Below are 23,762 nucleotides of genomic sequence, written 5' to 3' on the forward strand. Positions count from 1 at the left end.
GAAAGAGCAGTGAATCGTGTTGAGAATTGGAGGTGGGTGCAAAAGCTTACAGCACCTGGTATTCCCAGGCGGTCTCCCATCCAAGTACTAACCAGGCCCGACACTGCTTAGCTTCCGAGATCGGACGAGATCGGGCGTTCTCAGGGTAGTATGGCCGTAAGCGAGGGAAAACGTGAAAATTGTCCTCTTTATAGCAGACAGGGCACTTCCGGGTCGAGGGTGGAGTAGTGGGGTGATTTTTTTTTTCATTTAATAAACCTCCTCCGGAGTGCACAAAGGAGGGGCCCGCTCCCGTGGTGGTTTGAGCGCGCAGCCTGTCAGGCTCGCATACGGTCCTCTGCGAGCACGCAGATGCGGTATTTGACGTTTGTTGCAAAAGTGGGCTTTTCCAGTGGAGGTGCAAAGGCATCCAGCAGGCGGAAATCCCAAGCTGTTTCAAGTCCAAGTGCTATCATGACCGATCCCCGTGCAGACGGCTCCCTCTGTTGGACATTAATTTTATTCCAAAGAGACGTTGATCTGTCAAATCAACGTGAAGGAAACGATTTCAAACCACAGGATAAGTGAAAGTTGAATGACGAATGAATGCCAAAATTTTTGGAAAGAGCAGTGAATCGTGTTGAGAATTGGAGGTGGGTGCAAAAGCTTACAGCACCTGGTATTCCCAGGGGGTCTCCCATCCAAGTACTAACCAGGCCCGACCCTGCTTAGCTTCCGAGATCGGGTGCTCTCAGGGTAGTATGGCCGTAAGCGAGGGTAAACGTGAAAATTGTCCCCTTTATAGCAGACAGGGCACTTCTGGGTCGGGGGTGGAGTAGTGGGGTGATTTTTTTTTCATTTAATAAACCTCCTCCGGAGTGCACAAAGGAGGGACCCGCTCCTGTGGTGGTTTGAGCGCGCAGCCTGTCAGGCTCGCATACGGTCCTCTGCGAGCACGCAGAGGCTGTATTTGATGTCTGTTGCAAAAGTTGGCTTTTCCAGTGGAGGTGCAAAAGCATCCAGCAGGCGGAAATCCCAAGCTGCTTCATGTCCAAGTGCTATCATTACCGATCCACGTGCAGACGGCTCCCTCTGTTGGACATTAATTTTATTCCAAAGAGACGTTGATCTGTCAAATCAACGTGAAGGAAACGATTTCAAACCACAGGATAAGTGAAAGTTGAATGACGAATGAATGCCAAAATTTTTGGAAAGAGCAGTGAATCGTGTTGTGAATTGGAGGTGGGTGCAAAAGCTTACAGCACCTGGTATTCCCAGGCGGTCTCCCATCCAAGTACTAACCAGGCCCGACCCTGCTTAGCTTCCGAGATCGGACGAGATCGGGGGTTCTCAGGGTAGTATGGCCGTAAGCGAGGGAAAACGTGAAAATTGTCCCCTTTATAGCAGACAGGGCACTTGCGGGTCGGGGATGGAGTCGTGGGGTGATTTTTTTTTTCATTTAATGACCTCCTCCCGAGAGCACGAAGGAGGGGCCCGCTCCCGTGGTGGTTTGAGCGCGCAGCCTGTCAGGCTCGCATACGGTCCTCTGCGAGCACGCAGATGCGGTATTTGACGTTTGTTGCAAAAGTGGGCTTTTCCAGTGGAGGTGCAAAGGCATCCAGCAGGCGGAAATCCCAAGCTGTTTCATGTCCAAGTGCTATCATGACCGATCCCCGTGCAGACGGCTCCCTCTGTTGGACATTAATTTTATTCCAAAGAGACGTTGATCTGTCAAATCAACGTGAAGGAAACGATTTCAAACCACAGGATAAGTGAAAGTTGAATGACGAATGAATGCCAAAATTTTTGGAAAGAGCAGTGAATCGTGTTGAGAATTGGAGGTGGGTCCAAAAGCTTACAGCACCTGGTATTCCCAGGCGGTCTCCCATCCAAGTACTAACCAGGCCCGACCCTGCTTAGCTTCCGAGATCGGACGAGATCGGGCGTTCTCAGGGTAGTATGGCCGTAAGCGAGGGAAAACGTGAAAATTGTCCTCTTTATAGCAGACAGGGCACTTCCGGGTCGGGGGTGGAGTAGTGGGGTGATTTTTTTTTTTCATTTAATAAACCTCCTCCGGAGTGCACAAAGGAGGGGCCCGCTCCCGTGGTGGTTTGAGAGCGCAGCCTGTCAGGCTCGCATACGGTCCTCTGCGAGCACGCAGATACGGTACTTGATGTCTGTTGCAAAAGTTGGCTTTTCCAGTGGAGGTGCAAAAGCATCCAGCAGGCGGAAATCCCAAGCTGCTTCATGTCCAAGTGCTATCATTATCGATCCACGTGCAGACGGCTCCCTCTGTTGGACATTAATTTTATTCCAAAGAGACGTTGATCTGTCAAATCAACGTGAAGGAAACGATTTCAAACCACAGGATAAGTGAAAGTTGAATGACGAATGAATGCCAAAATTTTTGGAAAGAGCAGTGAATCGTGTTGAGAATTGGAGGTGGGTGCAAAAGCTTACAGCACCTGGTATTCCCAGGCGGTCTCCCATCCAAGTACTAACCAGGCCCGACCCTGCTTAGCTTCCGAGATCGGACGAGATCGGGCGTTCTCAGGGTAGTATGGCCGTAAGCGAGGGAAAACGCGAAAATTGTCCTTTTTATAGCAGACAGGGCACTTCCGGGTCGGGGGTGGAGTAGTGGGGTGATTTTTTTTTTTCATTTAATAAACCTCCTCCGGAGTGCACAAAGGAGGGGCCCGCTCCCGTGGTGGTTTGAGCGCGCAGCCTGTCAGGCTCGCATACGGTCCTCTGCGAGCACGCAGATGCGGTATTTGACGTTTGTTGCAAAAGTGGGCTTTTCCAGTGGAGGTGCAAAGGCATCCAGCAGGCGGAAATCCCAAGCTGTTTCATGTCCAAGTGCTATCATGACCGATCCCCGTGCAGACGGCTCCCTCTGTTGGACATTAATTTTATTCCAAAGAGACGTTGATCTGTCAAATCAACGTGAAGGAAACGATTTCAAACCACAGGATAAGTGAAAGTTGAATGACGAATGAATGCCAAAATTTTTGGAAAGAGCAGTGAATCGTGTTGAGAATTGGAGGTGGGTGCAAAAGCTTACAGCACCTGGTATTCCCAGGCGGTCTCCCATCCAAGTACTAACCAGGCCCGACACTGCTTAGCTTCCGAGATCGGACGAGATCGGACGAGATCGGGCGTTCTCAGGGTAGTATGGCCGTAAGCGAGGGAAAACGTGAAAATTGTCCTCTTTATAGCAGACAGGGCACTTCCGGGTCGAGGGTGGAGTAGTGGGGTGATTTTTTTTTTCATTTAATAAACCTCCTCCGGAGTGCACAAAGGAGGGGCCCGCTCCCGTGGTGGTTTGAGCGCGCAGCCTGTCAGGCTCGCATACGGTCCTCTGCGAGCACGCAGATGCGGTATTTGACGTTTGTTGCAAAAGTGGGCTTTTCCAGTGGAGGTGCAAAGGCATCCAGCAGGCGGAAATCCCAAGCTGTTTCAAGTCCAAGTGCTATCATGACCGATCCCCGTGCAGACGGCTCCCTCTGTTGGACATTAATTTTATTCCAAAGAGACGTTGATCTGTCAAATCAACGTGAAGGAAACGATTTCAAACCACAGGATAAGTGAAAGTTGAATGACGAATGAATGCCAAAATTTTTGGAAAGAGCAGTGAATCGTGTTGAGAATTGGAGGTGGGTGCAAAAGCTTACAGCACCTGGTATTCCCAGGGGGTCTCCCATCCAAGTACTAACCAGGCCCGACCCTGCTTAGCTTCCGAGATCGGGTGCTCTCAGGGTAGTATGGCCGTAAGCGAGGGTAAACGTGAAAATTGTCCCCTTTATAGCAGACAGGGCACTTCTGGGTCGGGGGTGGAGTAGTGGGGTGATTTTTTTTTCATTTAATAAACCTCCTCCGGAGTGCACAAAGGAGGGACCCGCTCCTGTGGTGGTTTGAGCGCGCAGCCTGTCAGGCTCGCATACGGTCCTCTGCGAGCACGCAGAGGCTGTATTTGATGTCTGTTGCAAAAGTTGGCTTTTCCAGTGGAGGTGCAAAAGCATCCAGCAGGCGGAAATCCCAAGCTGCTTCATGTCCAAGTGCTATCATTACCGATCCACGTGCAGACGGCTCCCTCTGTTGGACATTAATTTTATTCCAAAGAGACGTTGATCTGTCAAATCAACGTGAAGGAAACGATTTCAAACCACAGGATAAGTGAAAGTTGAATGACGAATGAATGCCAAAATTTTTGGAAAGAGCAGTGAATCGTGTTGTGAATTGGAGGTGGGTGCAAAAGCTTACAGCACCTGGTATTCCCAGGCGGTCTCCCATCCAAGTACTAACCAGGCCCGACCCTGCTTAGCTTCCGAGATCGGACGAGATCGGGCGTTCTCAGGGTAGTATGGCCGTAAGCGAGGGAAAACGCGAAAATTGTCCTTTTTATAGCAGACAGGGCACTTCCGGGTCGGGGGTGGAGTAGTGGGGTGATTTTTTTTTTCATTTAATAAACCTCCTCCGGAGTGCACAAAGGAGGGGCCCGCTCCCGTGGTGGTTTGAGCGCGCAGCCTGTCAGGCTCGCATACGGTCCTCTGCGAGCACGCAGATGCGGTATTTGACGTTTGTTGCAAAAGTGGGCTTTTCCAGTGGAGGTGCAAAGGCATCCAGCAGGCGGAAATCCCAAGCTGTTTCATGTCCAAGTGCTATCATGACCGATCCCCGTGCAGACGGCTCCCTCTGTTGGACATTAATTTTATTCCAAAGAGACGTTGATCTGTCAAATCAACGTGAAGGAAACGATTTCAAACCACAGGATAAGTGAAAGTTGAATGACGAATGAATGCCAAAATTTTTGGAAAGAGCAGTGAATCATGTTGAGAATTGGAGGTGGGTCCAAAAGCTTACAGCACCTGGTATTCCCAGGCGGTCTCCCATCCAAGTACTAACCAGGCCCGACCCTGCTTAGCTTCCGAGATCGGACGAGATCGGGCGTTCTCAGGGTAGTATGGCCGTAAGCGAGGGAAAACGTGAAAATTGTCCTCTTTATAGCAGACAGGGCACTTCCGGGTCGGGGTGGAGTAGTGGGGTGATTTTTTTTTTTCATTTAATAAACCTCCTCCGGAGTGCACAAAGGAGGGGCCCGCTCCCGTGGTGGTTTGAGCGCGCAGCCTGTCAGGCTCGCATACGGTCCTCTGCGAGCACGCAGATACGGTACTTGATGTCTGTTGCAAAAGTTGGCTTTTCCAGTGGAGGTGCAAAAGCATCCAGCAGGCGGAAATCCCAAGCTGCTTCATGTCCAAGTGCTATCATTATCGATCCACGTGCAGACGGCTCCCTCTGTTGGACATTAATTTTATTCCAAAGAGACGTTGATCTGTCAAATCAACGTGAAGGAAACGATTTCAAACCACAGGATAAGTGAAAGTTGAATGACGAATGAATGCCAAAATTTTTGGAAAGAGCAGTGAATCGTGTTGAGAATTGGAGGTGGGTGCAAAAGCTTACAGCACCTGGTATTCCCAGGCGGTCTCCCATCCAAGTACTAACCAGGCCCGACCCTGCTTAGCTTCCGAGATCGGACGAGATCGGGCGTTCTCAGGGTAGTATGGCCGTAAGCGAGGGAAAACGCGAAAATTGTCCTTTTTATAGCAGACAGGGCACTTCCGGGTCGGGGGTGGAGTAGTGGGGTGATTTTTTTTTTTCATTTAATAAACCTCCTCCGGAGTGCACAAAGGAGGGGCCCGCTCCCGTGGTGGTTTGAGCGCGCAGCCTGTCAGGCTCGCATACGGTCCTCTGCGAGCACGCAGATGCGGTATTTGACGTTTGTTGCAAAAGTGGGCTTTTCCAGTGGAGGTGCAAAGGCATCCAGCAGGCGGAAATCCCAAGCTGTTTCATGTCCAAGTGCTATCATGACCGATCCCCGTGCAGACGGCTCCCTCTGTTGGACATTAATTTTATTCCAAAGAGACGTTGATCTGTCAAATCAACGTGAAGGAAACGATTTCAAACCACAGGATAAGTGAAAGTTGAATGACGAATGAATGCCAAAATTTTTGGAAAGAGCAGTGAATCGTGTTGTGAATTGGAGGTGGGTGCAAAAGCTTACAGCACCTGGTATTCCCAGGCGGTCTCCCATCCAAGTACTAACCAGGCCCGACCCTGCTTAGCTTCCGAGATCGGACGAGATCGGGCGTTCTCAGGGTAGTATGGCCGTAAGCGAGGGAAAACGTGAAAATTGTCCTCTTTATAGCAGACAGGGCACTTCCGGGTCGGGGGTGGAGTAGTGGGGTGATTTTTTTTTTTCATTTAATAAACCTCCTCCGGAGTGCACAAAGGAGGGGCCCGCTCCCGTGGTGGTTTGAGCGCGCAGCCTGTCAGGCTCGCATACGGTCCTCTGCGAGCACGCAGATACGGTACTTGATGTCTGTTGCAAAAGTTGGCTTTTCCAGTGGAGGTGCAAAAGCATCCAGCAGGCGGAAATCCCAAGCTGCTTCATGTCCAAGTGCTATCATTATCGATCCGCGTGCAGATGGCTCCCTCTGTTGGACATTAATTTTATTCCAAAGAGACGTTGATCTGTCAAATCAACGTGAAGGAAACGATTTCAAACCACAGGATAAGTGAAAGTTGAATGACGAATGAATGCCAAAATTTTTGGAAAGAGCAGTGAATCGTGTTGTGAATTGGAGGTGGGTGCAAAAGCTTACAGCACCTGGTATTCCCAGGCGGTCTCCCATCCAAGTACTAACCAGGCCCGACCCTGCTTAGCTTCCGAGATCGGACGAGATCGGGCGTTCTCAGGGTAGTATGGCCGTAAGCGAGGGAAAACGCGAAAATTGTCCTCTTTATAGCAGACAGAGCACTTCCGGGTCGGGGGTGGAGTCGTGGGGTGATTTTTTTTTTCATTTAATAAACCTCCTCCGGAGTGCACAAAGGAGGGGCCCGCTCCCGTGGTGGTTTGAGCGCGCAGCCTGTCAGGCTCGCATACGGTCCTCTGCGAGCACGCAGATGCGGTATTTGACGTTTGTTGCAAAAGTGGGCTTTTCCAGTGGAGGTGCAAAGGCATCCAGCAGGCGGAAATCCCAAGCTGTTTCATGTCCAAGTGCTATCATGACCGATCCCCGTGCAGACGGCTCCCTCTGTTGGACATTAATTTTATTCCAAAGAGACGTTGATCTGTCAAATCAACGTGAAGGAAACGATTTCAAACCACAGGATAAGTGAAAGTTGAATGACGAATGAATGCCAAAATTTTTGGAAAGAGCAGTGAATCATGTTGAGAATTGGAGGTGGGTCCAAAAGCTTACAGCACCTGGTATTCCCAGGCGGTCTCCCATCCAAGTACTAACCAGGCCCGACCCTGCTTAGCTTCCGAGATCGGGTGCTCTCAGGGTAGTATGGCCGTAAGCGAGGGTAAACGTGAAAATTGTCCCCTTTATAGCAGACAGGGCACTTCTGGGTCGGGGGTGGAGTAGTGGGGTGATTTTTTTTTAATTTAATAAACCTCCTCCGGAGTGCACAAAGGAGGGACCCGCTCCCGTGGTGGTTTGAGCGCGCAGCCTGTCAGGCTCGCATACGGTCCTCTGCGAGCACGCAGAGGCTGTATTTGATGTCTGTTGCAAAAGTTGGCTTTTCCAGTGGAGGTGCAAAAGCATCCAGCAGGCGGAAATCCCAAGCTGCTTCATGTCCAAGTGCTATCATTACCGATCCACGTGCAGACGGCTCCCTCTGTTGGACATTAATTTTATTCCAAAGAGACGTTGATCTGTCAAATCAACGTGAAGGAAACGATTTCAAACCACAGGATAAGTGAAAGTTGAATGACGAATGAATGCCAAAATTTTTGGAAAGAGCAGTGAATCGTGTTGTGAATTGGAGGTGGGTGCAAAAGCTTACAGCACCTGGTATTCCCAGGCGGTCTCCCATCCAAGTACTAACCAGGCCCGACCCTGCTTAGCTTCCGAGATCGGACGAGATCGGGCGTTCTCAGGGTAGTATGGCCGTAAGCGAGGGAAAACGTGAAAATTGTCCCCTTTATAGCAGACAGGGCACTTGCGGGTCGGGGATGGAGTCGTGGGGTGATTTTTTTTTTCATTTAATGACCTCCTCCATAGAGCACGAAGGAGGGGCCCGCTCCCGTGGTGGTTTGAGCGCGCAGCCTGTCAGGCTCGCATACGGTCCTCTGCGAGCACGCAGATGCGGTATTTGACGTTTGTTGCAAAAGTGGGCTTTTCCAGTGGAGGTGCAAAGGCATCCAGCAGGCGGAAATCCCAAGCTGTTTCATGTCCAAGTGCTATCATGACCGATCCCCGTGCAGACGGCTCCCTCTGTTGGACATTAATTTTATTCCAAAGAGACGTTGATCTGTCAAATCAACGTGAAGGAAACGATTTCAAACCACAGGATAAGTGAAAGTTGAATGACGAATGAATGCCAAAATTTTTGGAAAGAGCAGTGAATCGTGTTGTGAATTGGAGGTGGGTGCAAAAGCTTACAGCACCTGGTATTCCCAGGCGGTCTCCCATCCAAGTACTAACCAGGCCCGACCCTGCTTAGCTTCCGAGATCGGACGAGATCGGGCGTTCTCAGGGTAGTATGGCCGTAAGCGAGGGAAAACGCGAAAATTGTCCTCTTTATAGCAGACAGGGCACTTCCGGGTCGGGGGTGGAGTCGTGGGGTGATTTTTTTTTTCATTTAATAAACCTCCTCCGGAGTGCACAAAGGAGGGGCCCGCTCCCGTGGTGGTTTGAGCGCGCAGCCTGTCAGGCTCGCATACGGTCCTCTGCGAGCACGCAGATGCGGTATTTGACGTTTGTTGCAAAAGTGGGCTTTTCCAGTGGAGGTGCAAAGGCATCCAGCAGGCGGAAATCCCAAGCTGTTTCATGTCCAAGTGCTATCATGACCGATCCCCGTGCAGACGGCTCCCTCTGTTGGACATTAATTTTATTCCAAAGAGACGTTGATCTGTCAAATCAACGTGAAGGAAACGATTTCAAACCACAGGATAAGTGAAAGTTGAATGACGAATGAATGCCAAAATTTTTGGAAAGAGCAGTGAATCGTGTTGAGAATTGGAGGTGGGTGCAAAAGCTTACAGCACCTGGTATTCCCAGGCGGTCTCCCATCCAAGTACTAACCAGGCCCGACCCTGCTTAGCTTCCGAGATCGGGTGCTCTCAGGGTAGTATGGCCGTAAGCGAGGGTAAACGTGAAAATTGTCCCCTTTATAGCAGACAGGGCACTTCTGGGTCGGGGGTGGAGTAGTGGGGTGATTTTTTTTTCATTTAATAAACCTCCTCCGGAGTGCACAAAGGAGGGACCCGCTCCCGTGGTGGTTTGAGCGCGCAGCCTGTCAGGCTCGCATACGGTCCTCTGCGAGCACGCAGAGGCTGTATTTGATGTCTGTTGCAAAAGTTGGCTTTTCCAGTGGAGGTGCAAAAGCATCCAGCAGGCGGAAATCCCAAGCTGCTTCATGTCCAAGTGCTATCATTACCGATCCACGTGCAGACGGCTCCCTCTGTTGGACATTAATTTTATTCCAAAGAGACGTTGATCTGTCAAATCAACGTGAAGGAAACGATTTCAAACCACAGGATAAGTGAAAGTTGAATGACGAATGAATGCCAAAATTTTTGGAAAGAGCAGTGAATCGTGTTGTGAATTGGAGGTGGGTGCAAAAGCTTACAGCACCTGGTATTCCCAGGCGGTCTCCCATCCAAGTACTAACCAGGCCCGACCCTGCTTAGCTTCCGAGATCGGACGAGATCGGGCGTTCTCAGGGTAGTATGGCCGTAAGCGAGGGAAAACGTGAAAATTGTCCCCTTTATAGCAGACAGGGCACTTGCGGGTCGGGGATGGAGTCGTGGGGTGATTTTTTTTTTCATTTAATGACCTCCTCCATAGAGCACGAAGGAGGGGCCCGCTCCCGTGGTGGTTTGAGCGCGCAGCCTGTCAGGCTCGCATACGGTCCTCTGCGAGCACGCAGATGCGGTATTTGACGTTTGTTGCAAAAGTGGGCTTTTCCAGTGGAGGTGCAAAGGCATCCAGCAGGCGGAAATCCCAAGCTGTTTCATGTCCAAGTGCTATCATGACCGATCCCCGTGCAGACGGCTCCCTCTGTTGGACATTAATTTTATTCCAAAGAGACGTTGATCTGTCAAATCAACGTGAAGGAAACGATTTCAAACCACAGGATAAGTGAAAGTTGAATGACGAATGAATGCCAAAATTTTTGGAAAGAGCAGTGAATCGTGTTGTGAATTGGAGGTGGGTGCAAAAGCTTACAGCACCTGGTATTCCCAGGCGGTCTCCCATCCAAGTACTAACCAGGCCCGACCCTGCTTAGCTTCCGAGATCGGACGAGATCGGGCGTTCTCAGGGTAGTATGGCCGTAAGCGAGGGAAAACGCGAAAATTGTCCTCTTTATAGCAGACAGGGCACTTCCGGGTCGGGGGTGGAGTCGTGGGGTGATTTTTTTTTTCATTTAATAAACCTCCTCCGGAGTGCACAAAGGAGGGGCCCGCTCCCGTGGTGGTTTGAGCGCGCAGCCTGTCAGGCTCGCATACGGTCCTCTGCGAGCACGCAGATGCGGTATTTGACGTTTGTTGCAAAAGTGGGCTTTTCCAGTGGAGGTGCAAAGGCATCCAGCAGGCGGAAATCCCAAGCTGTTTCATGTCCAAGTGCTATCATGACCGATCCCCGTGCAGACGGCTCCCTCTGTTGGACATTAATTTTATTCCAAAGAGACGTTGATCTGTCAAATCAACGTGAAGGAAACGATTTCAAACCACAGGATAAGTGAAAGTTGAATGACGAATGAATGCCAAAATTTTTGGAAAGAGCAGTGAATCGTGTTGAGAATTGGAGGTGGGTGCAAAAGCTTACAGCACCTGGTATTCCCAGGCGGTCTCCCATCCAAGTACTAACCAGGCCCGACCCTGCTTAGCTTCCGAGATCGGACGAGATCGGGCGTTCTCAGGGTAGTATGGCCGTAAGCGAGGGAAAACGCGAAAATTGTCCTTTTTATAGCAGACAGGGCACTTCCGGGTCGGGGGTGGAGTAGTGGGGTGATTTTTTTTTTTCATTTAATAAACCTCCTCCGGAGTGCACAAAGGAGGGGCCCGCTCCCGTGGTGGTTTGAGCGCGCAGCCTGTCAGGCTCGCATACGGTCCTCTGCGAGCACGCAGATGCGGTATTTGACGTTTGTTGCAAAAGTGGGCTTTTCCAGTGGAGGTGCAAAGGCATCCAGCAGGCGGAAATCCCAAGCTGTTTCATGTCCAAGTGCTATCATGACCGATCCCCGTGCAGACGGCTCCCTCTGTTGGACATTAATTTTATTCCAAAGAGACGTTGATCTGTCAAATCAACGTGAAGGAAACGATTTCAAACCACAGGATAAGTGAAAGTTGAATGACGAATGAATGCCAAAATTTTTGGAAAGAGCAGTGAATCGTGTTGAGAATTGGAGGTGGGTGCAAAAGCTTACAGCACCTGGTATTCCCAGGCGGTCTCCCATCCAAGTACTAACCAGGCCCGACACTGCTTAGCTTCCGAGATCGGACGAGATCGGACGAGATCGGGCGTTCTCAGGGTAGTATGGCCGTAAGCGAGGGAAAACGTGAAAATTGTCCTCTTTATAGCAGACAGGGCACTTCCGGGTCGAGGGTGGAGTAGTGGGGTGATTTTTTTTTTCATTTAATAAACCTCCTCCGGAGTGCACAAAGGAGGGGCCCGCTCCCGTGGTGGTTTGAGCGCGCAGCCTGTCAGGCTCGCATACGGTCCTCTGCGAGCACGCAGATGCGGTATTTGACGTTTGTTGCAAAAGTGGGCTTTTCCAGTGGAGGTGCAAAGGCATCCAGCAGGCGGAAATCCCAAGCTGTTTCAAGTCCAAGTGCTATCATGACCGATCCCCGTGCAGACGGCTCCCTCTGTTGGACATTAATTTTATTCCAAAGAGACGTTGATCTGTCAAATCAACGTGAAGGAAACGATTTCAAACCACAGGATAAGTGAAAGTTGAATGACGAATGAATGCCAAAATTTTTGGAAAGAGCAGTGAATCGTGTTGAGAATTGGAGGTGGGTGCAAAAGCTTACAGCACCTGGTATTCCCAGGGGGTCTCCCATCCAAGTACTAACCAGGCCCGACCCTGCTTAGCTTCCGAGATCGGGTGCTCTCAGGGTAGTATGGCCGTAAGCGAGGGTAAACGTGAAAATTGTCCCCTTTATAGCAGACAGGGCACTTCTGGGTCGGGGGTGGAGTAGTGGGGTGATTTTTTTTTCATTTAATAAACCTCCTCCGGAGTGCACAAAGGAGGGACCCGCTCCTGTGGTGGTTTGAGCGCGCAGCCTGTCAGGCTCGCATACGGTCCTCTGCGAGCACGCAGAGGCTGTATTTGATGTCTGTTGCAAAAGTTGGCTTTTCCAGTGGAGGTGCAAAAGCATCCAGCAGGCGGAAATCCCAAGCTGCTTCATGTCCAAGTGCTATCATTACCGATCCACGTGCAGACGGCTCCCTCTGTTGGACATTAATTTTATTCCAAAGAGACGTTGATCTGTCAAATCAACGTGAAGGAAACGATTTCAAACCACAGGATAAGTGAAAGTTGAATGACGAATGAATGCCAAAATTTTTGGAAAGAGCAGTGAATCGTGTTGTGAATTGGAGGTGGGTGCAAAAGCTTACAGCACCTGGTATTCCCAGGCGGTCTCCCATCCAAGTACTAACCAGGCCCGACCCTGCTTAGCTTCCGAGATCGGACGAGATCGGGCGTTCTCAGGGTAGTATGGCCGTAAGCGAGGGAAAACGCGAAAATTGTCCTTTTTATAGCAGACAGGGCACTTCCGGGTCGGGGGTGGAGTAGTGGGGTGATTTTTTTTTTCATTTAATAAACCTCCTCCGGAGTGCACAAAGGAGGGGCCCGCTCCCGTGGTGGTTTGAGCGCGCAGCCTGTCAGGCTCGCATACGGTCCTCTGCGAGCACGCAGATGCGGTATTTGACGTTTGTTGCAAAAGTGGGCTTTTCCAGTGGAGGTGCAAAGGCATCCAGCAGGCGGAAATCCCAAGCTGTTTCATGTCCAAGTGCTATCATGACCGATCCCCGTGCAGACGGCTCCCTCTGTTGGACATTAATTTTATTCCAAAGAGACGTTGATCTGTCAAATCAACGTGAAGGAAACGATTTCAAACCACAGGATAAGTGAAAGTTGAATGACGAATGAATGCCAAAATTTTTGGAAAGAGCAGTGAATCATGTTGAGAATTGGAGGTGGGTCCAAAAGCTTACAGCACCTGGTATTCCCAGGCGGTCTCCCATCCAAGTACTAACCAGGCCCGACCCTGCTTAGCTTCCGAGATCGGACGAGATCGGGCGTTCTCAGGGTAGTATGGCCGTAAGCGAGGGAAAACGTGAAAATTGTCCTCTTTATAGCAGACAGGGCACTTCCGGGTCGGGGTGGAGTAGTGGGGTGATTTTTTTTTTTCATTTAATAAACCTCCTCCGGAGTGCACAAAGGAGGGGCCCGCTCCCGTGGTGGTTTGAGCGCGCAGCCTGTCAGGCTCGCATACGGTCCTCTGCGAGCACGCAGATACGGTACTTGATGTCTGTTGCAAAAGTTGGCTTTTCCAGTGGAGGTGCAAAAGCATCCAGCAGGCGGAAATCCCAAGCTGCTTCATGTCCAAGTGCTATCATTATCGATCCACGTGCAGACGGCTCCCTCTGTTGGACATTAATTTTATTCCAAAGAGACGTTGATCTGTCAAATCAACGTGAAGGAAACGATTTCAAACCACAGGATAAGTGAAAGTTGAATGACGAATGAATGCCAAAATTTTTGGAAAGAGCAGTGAATCGTGTTGAGAATTGGAGGTGGGTGCAAAAGCTTACAGCACCTGGTATTCCCAGGCGGTCTCCCATCCAAGTACTAACCAGGCCCGACCCTGCTTAGCTTCCGAGATCGGACGAGATCGGGCGTTCTCAGGGTAGTATGGCCGTAAGCGAGGGAAAACGCGAAAATTGTCCTTTTTATAGCAGACAGGGCACTTCCGGGTCGGGGGTGGAGTAGTGGGGTGATTTTTTTTTTTCATTTAATAAACCTCCTCCGGAGTGCACAAAGGAGGGGCCCGCTCCCGTGGTGGTTTGAGCGCGCAGCCTGTCAGGCTCGCATACGGTCCTCTGCGAGCACGCAGATGCGGTATTTGACGTTTGTTGCAAAAGTGGGCTTTTCCAGTGGAGGTGCAAAGGCATCCAGCAGGCGGAAATCCCAAGCTGTTTCATGTCCAAGTGCTATCATGACCGATCCCCGTGCAGACGGCTCCCTCTGTTGGACATTAATTTTATTCCAAAGAGACGTTGATCTGTCAAATCAACGTGAAGGAAACGATTTCAAACCACAGGATAAGTGAAAGTTGAATGACGAATGAATGCCAAAATTTTTGGAAAGAGCAGTGAATCGTGTTGTGAATTGGAGGTGGGTGCAAAAGCTTACAGCACCTGGTATTCCCAGGCGGTCTCCCATCCAAGTACTAACCAGGCCCGACCCTGCTTAGCTTCCGAGATCGGACGAGATCGGGCGTTCTCAGGGTAGTATGGCCGTAAGCGAGGGAAAACGTGAAAATTGTCCTCTTTATAGCAGACAGGGCACTTCCGGGTCGGGGGTGGAGTAGTGGGGTGATTTTTTTTTTCATTTAATAAACCTCCTCCGGAGTGCACAAAGGAGGGGCCCGCTCCCGTGGTGGTTTGAGCGCGCAGCCTGTCAGGCTCGCATACGGTCCTCTGCGAGCACGCAGATACGGTACTTGATGTCTGTTGCAAAAGTTGGCTTTTCCAGTGGAGGTGCAAAAGCATCCAGCAGGCGGAAATCCCAAGCTGCTTCATGTCCAAGTGCTATCATTATCGATCCGCGTGCAGATGGCTCCCTCTGTTGGACATTAATTTTATTCCAAAGAGACGTTGATCTGTCAAATCAACGTGAAGGAAACGATTTCAAACCACAGGATAAGTGAAAGTTGAATGACGAATGAATGCCAAAATTTTTGGAAAGAGCAGTGAATCGTGTTGTGAATTGGAGGTGGGTGCAAAAGCTTACAGCACCTGGTATTCCCAGGCGGTCTCCCATCCAAGTACTAACCAGGCCCGACCCTGCTTAGCTTCCGAGATCGGACGAGATCGGGCGTTCTCAGGGTAGTATGGCCGTAAGCGAGGGAAAACGCGAAAATTGTCCTCTTTATAGCAGACAGAGCACTTCCGGGTCGGGGGTGGAGTCGTGGGGTGATTTTTTTTTTCATTTAATAAACCTCCTCCGGAGTGCACAAAGGAGGGGCCCGCTCCCGTGGTGGTTTGAGCGCGCAGCCTGTCAGGCTCGCATACGGTCCTCTGCGAGCACGCAGATGCGGTATTTGACGTTTGTTGCAAAAGTGGGCTTTTCCAGTGGAGGTGCAAAGGCATCCAGCAGGCGGAAATCCCAAGCTGTTTCATGTCCAAGTGCTATCATGACCGATCCCCGTGCAGACGGCTCCCTCTGTTGGACATTAATTTTATTCCAAAGAGACGTTGATCTGTCAAATCAACGTGAAGGAAACGATTTCAAACCACAGGATAAGTGAAAGTTGAATGACGAATGAATGCCAAAATTTTTGGAAAGAGCAGTGAATCATGTTGAGAATTGGAGGTGGGTCCAAAAGCTTACAGCACCTGGTATTCCCAGGCGGTCTCCCATCCAAGTACTAACCAGGCCCGACCCTGCTTAGCTTCCGAGATCGGGTGCTCTCAGGGTAGTATGGCCGTAAGCGAGGGTAAACGTGAAAATTGTCCCCTTTATAGCAGACAGGGCACTTCTGGGTCGGGGGTGGAGTAGTGGGGTGATTTTTTTTTCATTTAATAAACCTCCTCCGGAGTGCACAAAGGAGGGACCCGCTCCCGTGGTGGTTTGAGCGCGCAGCCTGTCAGGCTCGCATACGGTCCTCTGCGAGCACGCAGAGGCTGTATTTGATGTCTGTTGCAAAAGTTGGCTTTTCCAGTGGAGGTGCAAAAGCATCCAGCAGGCGGAAATCCCAAGCTGCTTCATGTCCAAGTGCTATCATTACCGATCCACGTGCAGACGGCTCCCTCTGTTGGACATTAATTTTATTCCAAAGAGACGTTGATCTGTCAAATCAACGTGAAGGAAACGATTTCAAACCACAGGATAAGTGAAAGTTGAATGACGAATGAATGCCAAAATTTTTGGAAAGAGCAGTGAATCGTGTTGTGAATTGGAGGTGGGTGCAACAGCTTACAGCACCTGGTATTCCCAGGCGGTCTCCCATCCAAGTACTAACCAGGCCCGACCCTGCTTAGCTTCCGAGATCGGACGAGATCGGGCGTTCTCAGGGTAGTATGGCCGTAAGCGAGGGAAAACGTGAAAATTGTCCCCTTTATAGCAGACAGGGCACTTGCGGGTCGGGGATGGAGTCGTGGGGTGATTTTTTTTTTCATTTAATGACCTCCTCCATAGAGCACGAAGGAGGGGCCCGCTCCCGTGGTGGTTTGAGCGCGCAGCCTGTCAGGCTCGCATACGGTCCTCTGCGAGCACGCAGATGCGGTATTTGACGTTTGTTGCAAAAGTGGGCTTTTCCAGTGGAGGTGCAAAGGCATCCAGCAGGCGGAAATCCCAAGCTGTTTCATGTCCAAGTGCTATCATGACCGATCCCCGTGCAGACGGCTCCCTCTGTTGGACATTAATTTTATTCCAAAGAGACGTTGATCTGTCAAATCAACGTGAAGGAAACGATTTCAAACCACAGGATAAGTGAAAGTTGAATGACGAATGAATGCCAAAATTTTTGGAAAGAGCAGTGAATCGTGTTGTGAATTGGAGGTGGGTGCAAAAGCTTACAGCACCTGGTATTCCCAGGCGGTCTCCCATCCAAGTACTAACCAGGCCCGACCCTGCTTAGCTTCCGAGATCGGACGAGATCGGGCGTTCTCAGGGTAGTATGGCCGTAAGCGAGGGAAAACGCGAAAATTGTCCTCTTTATAGCAGACAGGGCACTTCCGGGTCGGGGGTGGAGTCGTGGGGTGATTTTTTTTTCATTTAATAAACCTCCTCCGGAGTGCACAAAGGAGGGGCCCGCTCCCGTGGTGGTTTGAGCGCGCAGCCTGTCAGGCTCGCATACGGTCCTCTGCGAGCACGCAGATGCGGTATTTGACGTTTGTTGCAAAAGTGGGCTTTTCCAGTGGAGGTGCAAAGGCATCCAGCAGGCGGAAATCCCAAGCTGTTTCATGTCCAAGTGCTATCATGACCGATCCCCGTGCAGACGGCTCCCTCTGTTGGACATTAATTTTATTCCAAAGAGACGTTGATCTGTCAAATCAACGTGAAGGAAACGATTTCAAACCACAGGATAAGTGAAAGTTGAATGACGAATGAATGCCAAAATTTTTGGAAAGAGCAGTGAATCGTGTTGAGAATTGGAGGTGGGTGCAAAAGCTTACAGCACCTGGTATTCCCAGGCGGTCTCCCATCCAAGTACTAACCAGGCCCGACCCTGATTAGCTTCCGAGATCGGACGAGATCGGGCGTTCTCAGGGTAGTATGGCCGTAAGCGAGGGAAAACGCGAAAATTGTCCTTTTTATAGCAGACAGGGCACTTCCGGGTCGGGGGTGGAGTAGTGGGGTGATTTTTTTTTTTCATTTAATAAACCTCCTCCGGAGTGCACAAAGGAGGGGCCCGCTCCCGTGGTGGTTTGAGCGCGCAGCCTGTCAGGCTCGCATACGGTCCTCTGCGAGCACGCAGATGCGGTATTTGACGTTTGTTGCAAAAGTGGGCTTTTCCAGTGGAGGTGCAAAGGCATCCAGCAGGCGGAAATCCCAAGCTGTTTCATGTCCAAGTGCTATCATGACCGATCCCCGTGCAGACGGCTCCCTCTGTTGGACATTAATTTTATTCCAAAGAGACGTTGATCTGTCAAATCAACGTGAAGGAAACGATTTCAAACCACAGGATAAGTGAAAGTTGAATGACGAATGAATGCCAAAATTTTTGGAAAGAGCAGTGAATCGTGTTGAGAATTGGAGGTGGGTGCAAAAGCTTACAGCACCTGGTATTCCCAGGCGGTCTCCCATCCAAGTACTAACCAGGCCCGACCCTGCTTAGCTTCCGAGATCGGACGAGATCGGGCGTTCTCAGGGTAGTATGGCCGTAAGCGAGGGAAAACGCGAAAATTGTCCTTTTTATAGCAGACAGGGCACTTCCGGGTCGGGGGTGGAGTAGTGGGGTGATTTTTTTTTTTCATTTAATAAACCTCCTCCGGAGTGCACAAAGGAGGGGCCCGCTCCCGTGGTGGTTTGAGCGCGCAGCCTGTCAGGCTCGCATACGGTCCTCTGCGAGCACGCAGATGCGGTATTTGACGTTTGTTGCAAAAGTGGGCTTTTCCAGTGGAGGTGCAAAGGCATCCAGCAGGCGGAAATCCCAAGCTGTTTCATGTCCAAGTGCTATCATGACCGATCCCCGTGCAGACGGCTCCCTCTGTTGGACATTAATTTTATTCCAAAGAGACGTTGATCTGTCAAATCAACGTGAAGGAAACGATTTCAAACCACAGGATAAGTGAAAGTTGAATGACGAATGAATGCCAAAATTTTTGGAAAGAGCAGTGAATCGTGTTGAGAATTGGAGGTGGGTGCAAAAGCTTACAGCACCTGGTATTCCCAGGCGGTCTCCCATCCAAGTACTAACCAGGCCCGACCCTGCTTAGCTTCCGAGATCGGACGAGATCGGGCGTTCTCAGGGTAGTATGGCCGTAAGCGAGGGAAAACGCGAAAATTGTCCTTTTTATAGCAGACAGGGCACTTCCGGGTCGGGGGTGGAGTAGTGGGGTGATTTTTTTTTTTCATTTAATAAACCTCCTCCGGAGTGCACAAAGGAGGGGCCCGCTCCCGTGGTGGTTTGAGCGCGCAGCCTGTCAGGCTCGCATACGGTCCTCTGCGAGCACGCAGATGCGGTATTTGACGTTTGTTGCAAAAGTGGGCTTTTCCAGTGGAGGTGCAAAGGCATCCAGCAGGCGGAAATCCCAAGCTGTTTCATGTCCAAGTGCTATCATGACCGATCCCCGTGCAGACGGCTCCCTCTGTTGGACATTAATTTTATTCCAAAGAGACGTTGATCTGTCAAATCAACGTGAAGGAAACGATTTCAAACCACAGGATAAGTGAAAGTTGAATGACGAATGAATGCCAAAATTTTTGGAAAGAGCAGTGAATCGTGTTGTGAATTGGAGGTGGGTGCAAAAGCTTACAGCACCTGGTATTCCCAGGCGGTCTCCCATCCAAGTACTAACCAGGCCCGACCCTGCTTAGCTTCCGAGATCGGACGAGATCGGGCGTTCTCAGGGTAGTATGGCCGTAAGCGAGGGAAAACGCGAAAATTGTCCTCTTTATAGCAGACAGGGCACTTCCGGGTCGGGGGTGGAGTCGTGGGGTGATTTTTTTTTTCATTTAATAAACCTCCTCCGGAGTGCACAAAGGAGGGGCCCGCTCCCGTGGTGGTTTGAGCGCGCAGCCTGTCAGGCTCGCATACGGTCCTCTGCGAGCACGCAGATGCGGTATTTGACGTTTGTTGCAAAAGTGGGCTTTTCCAGTGGAGGTGCAAAGGCATCCAGCAGGCGGAAATCCCAAGCTGTTTCATGTCCAAGTGCTATCATGACCGATCCCCGTGCAGACGGCTCCCTCTGTTGGACATTAATTTTATTCCAAAGAGACGTTGATCTGTCAAATCAACGTGAAGGAAACGATTTCAAACCACAGGATAAGTGAAAGTTGAATGACGAATGAATGCCAAAATTTTTGGAAAGAGCAGTGAATCGTGTTGAGAATTGGAGGTGGGTGCAAAAGCTTACAGCACCTGGTATTCCCAGGCGGTCTCCCATCCAAGTACTAACCAGGCCCGACCCTGCTTAGCTTCCGAGATCGGACGAGATCGGGCGTTCTCAGGGTAGTATGGCCGTAAGCGAGGGAAAACGCGAAAATTGTCCTTTTTATAGCAGACAGGGCACTTCCGGGTCGGGGGTGGAGTAGTGGGGTGATTTTTTTTTTTCATTTAATAAACCTCCTCCGGAGTGCACAAAGGAGGGGCCCGCTCCCGTGGTGGTTTGAGCGCGCAGCCTGTCAGGCTCGCATACGGTCCTCTGCGAGCACGCAGATGCGGTATTTGACGTTTGTTGCAAAAGTGGGCTTTTCCAGTGGAGGTGCAAAGGCATCCAGCAGGCGGAAATCCCAAGCTGTTTCATGTCCAAGTGCTATCATGACCGATCCCCGTGCAGACGGCTCCCTCTGTTGGACATTAATTTTATTCCAAAGAGACGTTGATCTGTCAAATCAACGTGAAGGAAACGATTTCAAACCACAGGATAAGTGAAAGTTGAATGACGAATGAATGCCAAAATTTTTGGAAAGAGCAGTGAATCGTGTTGTGAATTGGAGGTGGGTGCAAAAGCTTACAGCACCTGGTATTCGCAGGCGGTCTCCCATCCAAGTACTAACCAGGCCCGACCCTGCTTAGCTTCCGAGATCGGACGAGATCGGGCGTTCTCAGGGTAGTATGGCCGTAAGCGAGGGAAAACGCGAAAATTGTCCTTTTTATAGCAGACAGGGCACTTCCGGGTCGGGGGTGGAGTAGTGGGGTGATTTTTTTTTTTCATTTAATAAACCTCCTCCGGAGTGCACAAAGGAGGGGCCCGCTCCCGTGGTGGTTTGAGCGCGCAGCCTGTCAGGCTCGCATACGGTCCTCTGCGAGCACGCAGATGCGGTATTTGACGTTTGTTGCAAAAGTGGGCTTTTCCAGTGGAGGTGCAAAGGCATCCAGCAGGCGGAAATCCCAAGCTGTTTCATGTCCAAGTGCTATCATGACCGATCCCCGTGCAGACGGCTCCCTCTGTTGGACATTAATTTTATTCCAAAGAGACGTTGATCTGTCAAATCAACGTGAAGGAAACGATTTCAAACCACAGGATAAGTGAAAGTTGAATGACGAATGAATGCCAAAATTTTTGGAAAGAGCAGTGAATCGTGTTGTGAATTGGAGGTGGGTGCAAAAGCTTACAGCACCTGGTATTCGCAGGCGGTCTCCCATCCAAGTACTAACCAGGCCCGACCCTGCTTAACTTCCGAGATCGGACGAGATCGGGCGTTCTCAGGGTAGTATGGCCGTAAGCGAGGGAAAACGCGAAAATTGTCCTCTTTATAGCAGACAGGGCACTTCCGGGTCGGGGGTGGAGTCGTGGGGTGATTTTTTTTTTCATTTAATAAACCTCCTCCGGAGTGCACAAAGGAGGGGCCCGCTCCCGTGGTGGTTTGAGCGCGCAGCCTGTCAGGCTCGCATACGGTCCTCTGCGAGCACGCAGATGCGGTATTTGACGTTTGTTGCAAAAGTGGGCTTTTCCAGTGGAGGTGCAAAGGCATCCAGCAGGCGGAAATCCCAAGCTGTTTCATGTCCAAGTGCTATCATGACCGATCCCCGTGCAGACGGCTCCCTCTGTTGGACATTAATTTTATTCCAAAGAGACGTTGATCTGTCAAATCAACGTGAAGGAAACGATTTCAAACCACAGGATAAGTGAAAGTTGAATGACGAATGAATGCCAAAATTTTTGGAAAGAGCAGTGAATCGTGTTGAGAATTGGAGGTGGGTGCAAAAGCTTACAGCACCTGGTATTCCCAGGCGGTCTCCCATCCAAGTACTAACCAGGCCCGACCCTGCTTAGCTTCCGAGATCGGACGAGATCGGGCGTTCTCAGGGTAGTATGGCCGTAAGCGAGGGAAAACGCGAAAATTGTCCTTTTTATAGCAGACAGGGCACTTCCGGGTCGGGGGTGGAGTAGTGGGGTGATTTTTTTTTTCATTTAATAAACCTCCTCCGGAGTGCACAAAGGAGGGGCCCGCTCCCGTGGTGGTTTGAGCGCGCAGCCTGTCAGGCTCGCATACGGTCCTCTGCGAGCACGCAGATGCGGTATTTGACGTTTGTTGCAAAAGTGGGCTTTTCCAGTGGAGGTGCAAAGGCATCCAGCAGGCGGAAATCCCAAGCTGTTTCATGTCCAAGTGCTATCATGACCGATCCCCGTGCAGACGGCTCCCTCTGTTGGACATTAATTTTATTCCAAAGAGACGTTGATCTGTCAAATCAACGTGAAGGAAACGATTTCAAACCACAGGATAAGTGAAAGTTGAATGACGAATGAATGCCAAAATTTTTGGAAAGAGCAGTGAATCATGTTGAGAATTGGAGGTGGGTCCAAAAGCTTACAGCACCTGGTATTCCCAGGCGGTCTCCCATCCAAGTACTAACCAGGCCCGACCCTGCTTAGCTTCCGAGATCGGACGAGATCGGGCGTTCTCAGGGTAGTATGGCCGTAAGCGAGGGAAAACGTGAAAATTGTCCTCTTTATAGCAGACAGGGCACTTCCGGGTCGGGGTGGAGTAGTGGGGTGATTTTTTTTTTTCATTTAATAAACCTCCTCCGGAGTGCACAAAGGAGGGGCCCGCTCCCGTGGTGGTTTGAGCGCGCAGCCTGTCAGGCTCGCATACGGTCCTCTGCGAGCACGCAGATACGGTACTTGATGTCTGTTGCAAAAGTTGGCTTTTCCAGTGGAGGTGCAAAAGCATCCAGCAGGCGGAAATCCCAAGCTGCTTCATGTCCAAGTGCTATCATTATCGATCCACGTGCAGACGGCTCCCTCTGTTGGACATTAATTTTATTCCAAAGAGACGTTGATCTGTCAAATCAACGTGAAGGAAACGATTTCAAACCACAGGATAAGTGAAAGTTGAAATACGAATGAATGCCAAAATTTTTGGAAAGAGCAGTGAATCGTGTTGAGAATTGGAGGTGGGTGCAAAAGCTTACAGCACCTGGTATTCCCAGGCGGTCTCCCATCCAAGTACTAACCAGGCCCGACACTGCTTAGCTTCCGAGATCGGACGAGATCGGGCGTTCTCAGGGTAGTATGGCCGTAAGCGAGGGAAAACGTGAAAATTGTCCTCTTTATAGCAGACAGGGCACTTCCGGGTCGAGGGTGGAGTAGTGGGGTGATTTTTTTTTTCATTTAATAAACCTCCTCCGGAGTGCACAAAGGAGGGGCCCGCTCCCGTGGTGGTTTGAGCGCGCAGCCTGTCAGGCTCGCATACGGTCCTCTGCGAGCACGCAGATGCGGTATTTGACGTTTGTTGCAAAAGTGGGCTTTTCCAGTGGAGGTGCAAAGGCATCCAGCAGGCGGAAATCCCAAGCTGTTTCAAGTCCAAGTGCTATCATGACCGATCCCCGTGCAGACGGCTCCCTCTGTTGGACATTAATTTTATTCCAAAGAGACGTTGATCTGTCAAATCAACGTGAAGGAAACGATTTCAAACCACAGGATAAGTGAAAGTTGAATGACGAATGAATGCCAAAATTTTTGGAAAGAGCAGTGAATCGTGTTGAGAATTGGAGGTGGGTGCAAAAGCTTACAGCACCTGGTATTCCCAGGCGGTCTCCCATCCAAGTACTAACCAGGCCCGACCCTGCTTAGCTTCCGAGATCGGGTGCTCTCAGGGTAGTATGGCCGTAAGCGAGGGTAAACGTGAAAATTGTCCCCTTTATAGCAGACAGGGCACTTCTGGGTCGGGGGTGGAGTAGTGGGGTGATTTTTTTTTTCATTTAATAAACCTCCTCCGGAGTGCACAAAGGAGGGACCCGCTCCCGTGGTGGTTTGAGCGTGCAGCCTGTCAGGCTCGCATACGGTCCTCTGCGAGCACGCAGAGGCTGTATTTGATGTCTGTTGCAAAAGTTGGCTTTTCCAGTGGAGGTGCAAAAGCATCCA

At 50.5% G+C, this 23,762-nt stretch overlaps 31 non-coding genes and 9 pseudogenes across 31 annotated transcripts; all 40 read right to left on the bottom strand.

Moving 5' to 3' along the window:
- Window positions 1-43: 43 nt before the first annotated feature.
- On the bottom strand, window positions 44-162 carry LOC127614063 (5S ribosomal RNA). Its single transcript, XR_007966392.1, has one exon. It is a non-coding gene; the product is annotated as a 5S ribosomal RNA (ribosomal RNA).
- Window positions 163-643: 481 nt separating this feature from the next.
- On the bottom strand, window positions 644-752 carry LOC127616299 (uncharacterized; annotated as a pseudogene).
- A 480-nt stretch (window positions 753-1,232) lies between these two features.
- Window positions 1,233-1,351, bottom strand: LOC127612698 (5S ribosomal RNA). Its single transcript, XR_007965915.1, has one exon. It is a non-coding gene; the product is annotated as a 5S ribosomal RNA (ribosomal RNA).
- Window positions 1,352-1,831: 480 nt separating this feature from the next.
- LOC127614085 (5S ribosomal RNA) lies at window positions 1,832-1,950 on the bottom strand. Its single transcript, XR_007966394.1, has one exon. It is a non-coding gene; the product is annotated as a 5S ribosomal RNA (ribosomal RNA).
- Window positions 1,951-2,432: 482 nt separating this feature from the next.
- LOC127614167 (5S ribosomal RNA) lies at window positions 2,433-2,551 on the bottom strand. Its single transcript, XR_007966409.1, has one exon. It is a non-coding gene; the product is annotated as a 5S ribosomal RNA (ribosomal RNA).
- Window positions 2,552-3,033: 482 nt separating this feature from the next.
- On the bottom strand, window positions 3,034-3,162 carry LOC127616666 (uncharacterized; annotated as a pseudogene).
- A 481-nt stretch (window positions 3,163-3,643) lies between these two features.
- LOC127616303 (uncharacterized) lies at window positions 3,644-3,752 on the bottom strand (annotated as a pseudogene).
- A 480-nt stretch (window positions 3,753-4,232) lies between these two features.
- Window positions 4,233-4,351, bottom strand: LOC127614217 (5S ribosomal RNA). Its single transcript, XR_007966422.1, has one exon. It is a non-coding gene; the product is annotated as a 5S ribosomal RNA (ribosomal RNA).
- A 481-nt stretch (window positions 4,352-4,832) lies between these two features.
- LOC127614275 (5S ribosomal RNA) lies at window positions 4,833-4,951 on the bottom strand. Its single transcript, XR_007966448.1, has one exon. It is a non-coding gene; the product is annotated as a 5S ribosomal RNA (ribosomal RNA).
- A 481-nt stretch (window positions 4,952-5,432) lies between these two features.
- LOC127614321 (5S ribosomal RNA) lies at window positions 5,433-5,551 on the bottom strand. The gene has a single exon (XR_007966459.1). It is a non-coding gene; the product is annotated as a 5S ribosomal RNA (ribosomal RNA).
- Window positions 5,552-6,033: 482 nt separating this feature from the next.
- Window positions 6,034-6,152, bottom strand: LOC127614386 (5S ribosomal RNA). The gene has a single exon (XR_007966497.1). It is a non-coding gene; the product is annotated as a 5S ribosomal RNA (ribosomal RNA).
- Window positions 6,153-6,634: 482 nt separating this feature from the next.
- On the bottom strand, window positions 6,635-6,753 carry LOC127614432 (5S ribosomal RNA). The gene has a single exon (XR_007966512.1). It is a non-coding gene; the product is annotated as a 5S ribosomal RNA (ribosomal RNA).
- A 481-nt stretch (window positions 6,754-7,234) lies between these two features.
- Window positions 7,235-7,343, bottom strand: LOC127615991 (uncharacterized; annotated as a pseudogene).
- A 480-nt stretch (window positions 7,344-7,823) lies between these two features.
- Window positions 7,824-7,942, bottom strand: LOC127614480 (5S ribosomal RNA). Its single transcript, XR_007966564.1, has one exon. It is a non-coding gene; the product is annotated as a 5S ribosomal RNA (ribosomal RNA).
- A 480-nt stretch (window positions 7,943-8,422) lies between these two features.
- Window positions 8,423-8,541, bottom strand: LOC127614544 (5S ribosomal RNA). The gene has a single exon (XR_007966592.1). It is a non-coding gene; the product is annotated as a 5S ribosomal RNA (ribosomal RNA).
- Window positions 8,542-9,022: 481 nt separating this feature from the next.
- Window positions 9,023-9,131, bottom strand: LOC127615997 (uncharacterized; annotated as a pseudogene).
- A 480-nt stretch (window positions 9,132-9,611) lies between these two features.
- Window positions 9,612-9,730, bottom strand: LOC127614622 (5S ribosomal RNA). Its single transcript, XR_007966649.1, has one exon. It is a non-coding gene; the product is annotated as a 5S ribosomal RNA (ribosomal RNA).
- A 480-nt stretch (window positions 9,731-10,210) lies between these two features.
- Window positions 10,211-10,329, bottom strand: LOC127614677 (5S ribosomal RNA). The gene has a single exon (XR_007966670.1). It is a non-coding gene; the product is annotated as a 5S ribosomal RNA (ribosomal RNA).
- Window positions 10,330-10,810: 481 nt separating this feature from the next.
- Window positions 10,811-10,929, bottom strand: LOC127614741 (5S ribosomal RNA). Its single transcript, XR_007966687.1, has one exon. It is a non-coding gene; the product is annotated as a 5S ribosomal RNA (ribosomal RNA).
- A 482-nt stretch (window positions 10,930-11,411) lies between these two features.
- On the bottom strand, window positions 11,412-11,540 carry LOC127616669 (uncharacterized; annotated as a pseudogene).
- A 481-nt stretch (window positions 11,541-12,021) lies between these two features.
- Window positions 12,022-12,130, bottom strand: LOC127616309 (uncharacterized; annotated as a pseudogene).
- Window positions 12,131-12,610: 480 nt separating this feature from the next.
- On the bottom strand, window positions 12,611-12,729 carry LOC127614791 (5S ribosomal RNA). The gene has a single exon (XR_007966700.1). It is a non-coding gene; the product is annotated as a 5S ribosomal RNA (ribosomal RNA).
- Window positions 12,730-13,210: 481 nt separating this feature from the next.
- Window positions 13,211-13,329, bottom strand: LOC127614854 (5S ribosomal RNA). The gene has a single exon (XR_007966724.1). It is a non-coding gene; the product is annotated as a 5S ribosomal RNA (ribosomal RNA).
- A 481-nt stretch (window positions 13,330-13,810) lies between these two features.
- LOC127614911 (5S ribosomal RNA) lies at window positions 13,811-13,929 on the bottom strand. The gene has a single exon (XR_007966743.1). It is a non-coding gene; the product is annotated as a 5S ribosomal RNA (ribosomal RNA).
- Window positions 13,930-14,411: 482 nt separating this feature from the next.
- On the bottom strand, window positions 14,412-14,530 carry LOC127614964 (5S ribosomal RNA). The gene has a single exon (XR_007966765.1). It is a non-coding gene; the product is annotated as a 5S ribosomal RNA (ribosomal RNA).
- A 481-nt stretch (window positions 14,531-15,011) lies between these two features.
- LOC127615024 (5S ribosomal RNA) lies at window positions 15,012-15,130 on the bottom strand. The gene has a single exon (XR_007966785.1). It is a non-coding gene; the product is annotated as a 5S ribosomal RNA (ribosomal RNA).
- A 481-nt stretch (window positions 15,131-15,611) lies between these two features.
- LOC127616001 (uncharacterized) lies at window positions 15,612-15,720 on the bottom strand (annotated as a pseudogene).
- A 480-nt stretch (window positions 15,721-16,200) lies between these two features.
- On the bottom strand, window positions 16,201-16,319 carry LOC127615073 (5S ribosomal RNA). Its single transcript, XR_007966803.1, has one exon. It is a non-coding gene; the product is annotated as a 5S ribosomal RNA (ribosomal RNA).
- Window positions 16,320-16,799: 480 nt separating this feature from the next.
- On the bottom strand, window positions 16,800-16,918 carry LOC127615126 (5S ribosomal RNA). The gene has a single exon (XR_007966823.1). It is a non-coding gene; the product is annotated as a 5S ribosomal RNA (ribosomal RNA).
- Window positions 16,919-17,398: 480 nt separating this feature from the next.
- LOC127613661 (5S ribosomal RNA) lies at window positions 17,399-17,517 on the bottom strand. The gene has a single exon (XR_007966274.1). It is a non-coding gene; the product is annotated as a 5S ribosomal RNA (ribosomal RNA).
- A 482-nt stretch (window positions 17,518-17,999) lies between these two features.
- LOC127615186 (5S ribosomal RNA) lies at window positions 18,000-18,118 on the bottom strand. Its single transcript, XR_007966839.1, has one exon. It is a non-coding gene; the product is annotated as a 5S ribosomal RNA (ribosomal RNA).
- Window positions 18,119-18,600: 482 nt separating this feature from the next.
- LOC127615236 (5S ribosomal RNA) lies at window positions 18,601-18,719 on the bottom strand. Its single transcript, XR_007966855.1, has one exon. It is a non-coding gene; the product is annotated as a 5S ribosomal RNA (ribosomal RNA).
- A 482-nt stretch (window positions 18,720-19,201) lies between these two features.
- On the bottom strand, window positions 19,202-19,320 carry LOC127615281 (5S ribosomal RNA). Its single transcript, XR_007966879.1, has one exon. It is a non-coding gene; the product is annotated as a 5S ribosomal RNA (ribosomal RNA).
- Window positions 19,321-19,801: 481 nt separating this feature from the next.
- On the bottom strand, window positions 19,802-19,920 carry LOC127615335 (5S ribosomal RNA). The gene has a single exon (XR_007966893.1). It is a non-coding gene; the product is annotated as a 5S ribosomal RNA (ribosomal RNA).
- Window positions 19,921-20,402: 482 nt separating this feature from the next.
- LOC127613435 (5S ribosomal RNA) lies at window positions 20,403-20,521 on the bottom strand. Its single transcript, XR_007966187.1, has one exon. It is a non-coding gene; the product is annotated as a 5S ribosomal RNA (ribosomal RNA).
- A 482-nt stretch (window positions 20,522-21,003) lies between these two features.
- LOC127612600 (5S ribosomal RNA) lies at window positions 21,004-21,122 on the bottom strand. Its single transcript, XR_007965883.1, has one exon. It is a non-coding gene; the product is annotated as a 5S ribosomal RNA (ribosomal RNA).
- A 481-nt stretch (window positions 21,123-21,603) lies between these two features.
- LOC127615421 (5S ribosomal RNA) lies at window positions 21,604-21,722 on the bottom strand. The gene has a single exon (XR_007966918.1). It is a non-coding gene; the product is annotated as a 5S ribosomal RNA (ribosomal RNA).
- Window positions 21,723-22,203: 481 nt separating this feature from the next.
- On the bottom strand, window positions 22,204-22,322 carry LOC127615542 (5S ribosomal RNA). The gene has a single exon (XR_007966929.1). It is a non-coding gene; the product is annotated as a 5S ribosomal RNA (ribosomal RNA).
- A 481-nt stretch (window positions 22,323-22,803) lies between these two features.
- LOC127614074 (5S ribosomal RNA) lies at window positions 22,804-22,922 on the bottom strand. The gene has a single exon (XR_007966393.1). It is a non-coding gene; the product is annotated as a 5S ribosomal RNA (ribosomal RNA).
- A 481-nt stretch (window positions 22,923-23,403) lies between these two features.
- On the bottom strand, window positions 23,404-23,512 carry LOC127616008 (uncharacterized; annotated as a pseudogene).
- Between the last annotated feature and the right edge of the window lie 250 nt (window positions 23,513-23,762).

The sequence above is a fragment of the Hippocampus zosterae genome, chromosome 1, assembly GCF_025434085.1.
Source record: "Hippocampus zosterae strain Florida chromosome 1, ASM2543408v3, whole genome shotgun sequence".
NCBI classification, from domain to species: Eukaryota; Metazoa; Chordata; class Actinopteri; order Syngnathiformes; family Syngnathidae; genus Hippocampus; species Hippocampus zosterae.